The sequence below is a fragment of the Chiroxiphia lanceolata genome, chromosome 4 (genome assembly GCF_009829145.1).
Source record: "Chiroxiphia lanceolata isolate bChiLan1 chromosome 4, bChiLan1.pri, whole genome shotgun sequence".
Taxonomy (NCBI): domain Eukaryota; kingdom Metazoa; phylum Chordata; class Aves; order Passeriformes; family Pipridae; genus Chiroxiphia; species Chiroxiphia lanceolata.
Window position 1 is genome coordinate 72,316,100 of NC_045640.1, and position 6,000 is coordinate 72,322,099.

The following is a 6,000-nucleotide window of genomic DNA, read 5'->3' on the forward strand; positions in this document are numbered from 1 at the left end:
ATATTTTTCCATAATCCACCTAATGAAACATGTAGTTTTCCATAAAACACTTTTTTTTAAATATAAAAATTTATCTCTGAGTAAATGTTGGAAACATATTTAAATACTGAAAGAACTGAAGCAGAGCAAAAGTATTCTTTAATATCCCAAATTTAGCTTTGTTTTTATGATTTGGATGAATAAGAGTAGTTCTTTCTGTTAATTTTTCTGAATGTTAAACCACCACTTTGAGGTTTTTTCTCAAGAGTTTCAATAGGAGTAGTACTGTAATACTTATTTGCAGTTTCAGCACAGGTTAAATGTGTGCACTGAACACTTGTTAAAGTAATCAGCATCTTGATTAATGTTTGTCACTGTGCTGTTCACGGGGTTTTTTTGAGTTTTACCTACCTCTTCATATTTTTATTAGATTTAATTAATTTTATCAGCTTTATTTTAACTTGGTGTGACTAAAATGAGAAGCATCCTTGTGACATAAAACCAGAGACTTCAATTTGAGTTGTTCCAAGCAGCTGAAATCATAGAATGCTGCAACCGAAGGGTTTTATTTTGTATGTAACATTTTAGTTGCATTCAAAGTCTAAAGGGCCATTATTAACATTTCATTCTGAAGAAGCAATTACTTCACCATAGATGGGTGAACAGATAGGAGAACAAGGTCCTTTCTAATTTGATTGCACATGATGTACTCTGTGATTACATTTTGTTCAGCAAGGCATTCAACCAGGCTTTAATCAGAACTTCTACTTGTTTTTAGAGCCTAACTGGGTGTCTTTCTTGCCTTCTAAATTTTACAGGAACTTCACCTGCACAAAATGAGAATCACTCCTGTGACATTTCCAGTGGTGTGGAATTACATTTAGACTTATAATTTGTATTTTATTGCAAGATGTGCCCTTATTAGGACACACAGGATTAAGGGTGTGTACCTCTTATTACAGGTATCTGCAGAACAGAATCCTCTCTCTTCTCTCTACTCCCCCTCTTATCTCTCTCCCTCTCCTTATCCCATAAGTCAAGATATCCCTCACAGTTAAGAGTCAGAGGTGAACAAGCTTTGCTTTGCTGCATCCAGTGAACACTCACTGTGCTGTACTTCACTTTAGCTATTAAAATAAACAAAATCCTTTCCTAGAAAAAGCTTTCTGAAAGGACTCAGTACTTCTTTTTAGGTTATTTGAGCAGATTTTCAGAACCACTAGGAGAATACTTAAAATCTTGGGGAAATAATTGTTAACTACTGGCCAGTAAAATAGATTATCAAAAGGGACGCAATACATACCTATACATTTGAATATATGACATTTAATCTCAAACATTTGAGCATGGTACATGGAATAACTAATTCCCAGCTTACCTGGCCTTAAAATTGAGTCATAGTTTTAGAAAATAGTGAAATCATTCAGATTTGTAATTCTGACTTGGTGTTATGTTTCTGAAGATGATTTATCACTGAGAGTTAAGCAGTGATGCTACAGTCCTTCACGGACAAACCTATTGAATGCACACAGATCTGCTGAAACCTTTAAAGTCACACAGAAGCAGGCACTGTAGCAGGTAGGGAGTTAATGTGTAAAATATTAACAGCCCTAAAGTTCCTTTCTGTCAACAACATATAGGCTATCCTTTTGAAACCTTCCAGTTGTAAATATTAGTTCTGACAGGAAGGGTAATGGAGACCAGGCATCATGTGCTGTCTCTTCTTTGGGCTGGAAGCCTTTGAACGCCAGAGGCTGCACAAAGAGAGTGGGGAGAGATTACAGGAGACATTTTCAAAGGCCTAAAGAGTTCTGAAGGACCCAGCTCCTATTCAAAATCAATGAGAGCTGGACACCTAATTAGCATGGGTACTTTGAAAATCTCCCACTCCTTCTCTTTTATGCAAGTTCCTTGCTATAGAAACAGTACTGAAATAGAAATCTAATTGGGAAACGCTGGGACTGGGAAACAGAGGTGAGGAACTGGATTAGCTGCATATTTCAAGACAAAAACTTTTTCTCGGACATGTTCATTGCACTTGCTGTTGAAATCAAAATCAAAATCTTCACCAGTATGCAAACTCTCATCTTTTTCTCCTTGAATTTCAATATTTGGACCCCGAAGATGCCTTGTCTTTAGAAATGAGTGTGTTATTTTCAGTGGTATTTGTTTGCTTTATGTTATGTTGACATTATTGTTGCCTGCATAAAATAATGAAAAGGTACATATCTGTTTTTAGAGGGCAATCCATATTCAGCTTGCCTGTGCTGTGCCTGATAAAAGGATTCTTTGATAGGCAAAGACTGTGTCTGCTTTCAAGTTACAAGGCAACAGTTACAAGAAAGTGGATGATTATTGTCTTCCTGCCACCCTTCCTGTTCTCTCAGGTTTGAACCAAGACCAAGGAATGACTGTCAAGCCAGAATGCTGCATCTTCATTATCCTCCAAGGTGTAAAGTCAAATGCCAGATAAAACCATCATGCCTTGGAAGTTGGGAATAGGAGAATGGAGAACCCAAAGATTTTTTGGTGGGGCCTGTTGTATGTTTCTGCATTATTTTATTACCTACATCCATAAACCAATTTGTTTCAGTCTTAGATATGTCTGCCCTTGGAGACAGTAAGAGTAGAGATCAGGATTTACACCTCCTTGGCAACAGGTATTTTTCATGCCAGAAACAACTTTGATCTTTCATCCAAAAGAAGCTTTATTCTCTTTGCTTAAATGTAATTCTGGTTTTTGTCATTCTGCCAGCTGATTCGGAGTCTCTGGCTTCGTGCCTCGTTATGACACTTTTTCAACTTGCCAATAAAAAAATCTGATATTGAGCCATTTTGGCAAATGTCTATTATCATCAAGGAAGAAAATTAGGGTCCCACTTGACATATGCCTCTGGTTTTAATCAAACTATTAAGACTCTGATATTGATAAATTGGCCAGAAATTGCTCAAACAGTGACTACTGCTACACTACCACTGTAATAATTAGTTCAATGACAAGAATTACTGTGATGCAGCATGGCAATTTTCCCTTTGTCTTTGCAAAGAGAAAATGAAGCAGGCAATACCTAAACTTTTGTAAAACAACTGTATGCTTTAAAATACATTTGGTTTACATTGGGTGAAACCAATCCTTTCTGTCATCACTTGATTATGAAACAATACTTCATTAGGATGTCTTGCATAAGGGGAGTCATCCTGGAATTTATTCCCTACATCCAGCTAATCTCCCTTGATTTAAGTCAAGATTTTAAAAATTTCTAGGTAACTGCTTTCTGTAACCCTTCTCACTATTACTTTCATTCAGGCATGCAGACAGATAAACAAGAGAGAGAAAATGGGCCTTATGACAGAATTAATCCTATAAGACCTAATTGTTCCTGTGCTGGTTTATGATCCACATACATTTCACAAAACTTCCTCTTACCCGCTTCCTCATAGAAAAAAATTAAAAATATAAAATTATCAGGACTCCAATCCAGTACTGTTTTATCAATGTTTTTCACTTAAGAATGTATTTTCACAGCATGAGTCATAGTACTAATGATAATCTTGCATCTTTCAATGCATACAACTCACTGTACACTGTGAAACAGGTAAGTATATCAAAGTTCTCTTTTAGGTATAATAAAAATGTTTTAAAGAACAATTGGAGGGAAGACAGTACTGGCTTGCCAATAAACATTTTTTTCTTTTTAACAGTAGGATTTAATATGTGGATTTAGGAGGGAAATTCTTGTAGATCCTAGAATTTCCAGCACAAGCTTGGTTTTGATTCATGTAAGTCTCACACTCTAAAAGATCCCTACTCTTGAGTGAAATTCTACCACCAGTACATTGTCATCCCTGAGCCTTCAGGACAGCTTCAATGTCTTGTTGGTCTTACAAAGGAGAGCAGTTTGGATCAGTGAATTCAGTTAGGAATTACTTGTCATGGTGATATGCAGCTGGATTTCACTTATCATCCTTTTATTACAGCCTTCTGCAGCCAGATTGCTTTTATTATGGTTTTGTACACGGTTACATTTTGCTTTGTAAACTGGGGGGTAGTTGAGGATATTTCCCACAATCAATTAATACAATGATACTCCTTCTTCTCCCACTTCACATTAGTGGGGGAAAAGAATTCTAGCATGTGCACTCTCAGCAACAGAGTAGATTTTTAATGGGTCTAATTTAAGAATATTTCATGCCAGGAAGAAGAAGAAGAAGAAGAAAAAAAATGAACTGCTTTGTAAAAATTCTGTTCCTTAAAAAATTCTCTACAAGGACTGAAACATTAAAACAGCAAACACATGAAAAGTACATCCAAAAGAACAGAAGATCAGATCTGGATCCACTTTGACTTACACCGAGGGTTTATTTAGCCAAGGCACTTTAGCAGCTGCCATTAGAGATAAACACAGATCAGACTAAGCCAGGGAAAGTTCTCTGTTTCACACAGTGCTTGTCATGAGATGTTTGGTGTTAGAGTGAGGGAAGAGGTAGCATCTGTCACAACTTTATACTGAGGTGGTTTGAGGATTTGCACCATGCTATTATATGACCCAATTTTTCAGAACGTGCCAGCTGGCAAATCTGAATCTCCTTGAATTTACTAATATTGGAGACCAATTCTTAACTGTAAAACTGCTCAGATCATCAAGAACTAAGCTTTGTCAGTAGAGGCAAATAAAGAGAATTAGAATGCTTTCCTCTTTTACATATGCATTTGGATTTTACTGTTCCAAGGAAAGAAAACACTGTTCTCAAATATGTCATGCACAGAGACAACAATTTGTAACACGAATGCTAATAAATAGCTTTTATTGTAATTCTTCCAGTTTCACCTGTCTCCCTACTCTTACTAAAAACATTATTTACAGGAGCTAAACCAGGAGTCTTTTCAGTGTCCGTTTCAATGAAGTCACTAATAGCTTAGAGGAATGCTCTGAGTACTTTCTTGTATGCTGGTAAGAAGACAGCTATGTATTTATCAAGAAAAGAATGCTTTTTCAGTAGTAAACTCTATTTCAGTAAATATTTTAATTTTTTTTCCGGTGTAAAACTCATTCTGTCGTTAAATACATTATTCATTTAAGAGCATGAGACTAAGGTATTTCCAAATATCCTGTGAAATACCTACACCTACCTGCATCCCAGTTTTTTGGATTTCAGTGCTACAACTCAGGAACAGTTAAAAGTTTGATTGCTTAGGAATGTTCAGATGACAATTGTGAAGACTTCATCTAACTGACATGATTTTTCTTTGCAATTTGCTTGCAGAAGGAATCTCTGTTATAGGTCATGTTTTTCATTCCTATCTTCTAAATGGTAGAGGTTACAGCTGGACATTTTTTATGTAACTTATATTTAAGTCACAAATATTAATTTAAATTAAAAATAAGAATGAGCATTACCAAATTCATTACACTACATACCTTTATCTAAAGCCAAAGTGGATTCAATTGCTCAAAATATTCTGAATCTGTACAAGCCCATGTCCTGTCTGTCTCCAGAAGCACTGTCAAGCAAACATAAAACTCCATCTTTATAAGTGGTTTAGTGAGGAAAAAAACCCAAACCAATGCACATTCTTCAGCTTTAAAGCAATGATCGTAAAAATTCTCCATGATTTTAAGAATGTAGGGACGAGACATCATGCATTTTCAGTGCATTAATTTACCTTTGTGATGTGAGGCACTGGTGTGGGTCCAACACAGCAGGTAAGAGTGGTGCTTAAGGAAATAGAAGAGAAATACACTGAGAAGAAAGATTCTCTGCAAATAGCAATCCTTGTAGAGAAGACAATGCTTCATTTGTGAAATAATAAACAAATTAATGGATGTAGTGCATGTGGAAATGCGTAGAGCAGCTTAAACAAACAAGGGAATTGCAGAGCAAACACACTGCCCCTGTCGTGAGGGCCATATCAGGGATAACCTGCTTATAGTGTGCTGTGCACTTCCTCTAAAAAAAGAAAGATAAATCCAGGCACCCTGCACTTTTCAGGTCCTGATACCAAACCTACTGAAATTCATC

General features: G+C 36.2%; 1 long non-coding RNA gene across 3 annotated transcripts in view; it reads right to left on the bottom strand.

The window, feature by feature from the left end:
* LOC116785911 overlaps positions 1 to 5,698 on the bottom strand; it is a 28,275-nt gene extending 22,577 nt beyond the window's left edge. For all 3 annotated transcript variants that reach the window (XR_004356766.1, XR_004356767.1, XR_004356765.1), the window contains exons 1-2: positions 5,645 to 5,698; positions 5,400 to 5,482 (exon numbers count right to left, since the gene is read on the bottom strand). This is a non-coding gene — a long non-coding RNA (uncharacterized LOC116785911). The remainder of the gene's footprint in view (positions 1 to 5,399; positions 5,483 to 5,644) is intronic.
* Positions 5,699 to 6,000: the final 302 nt, after the last annotated feature.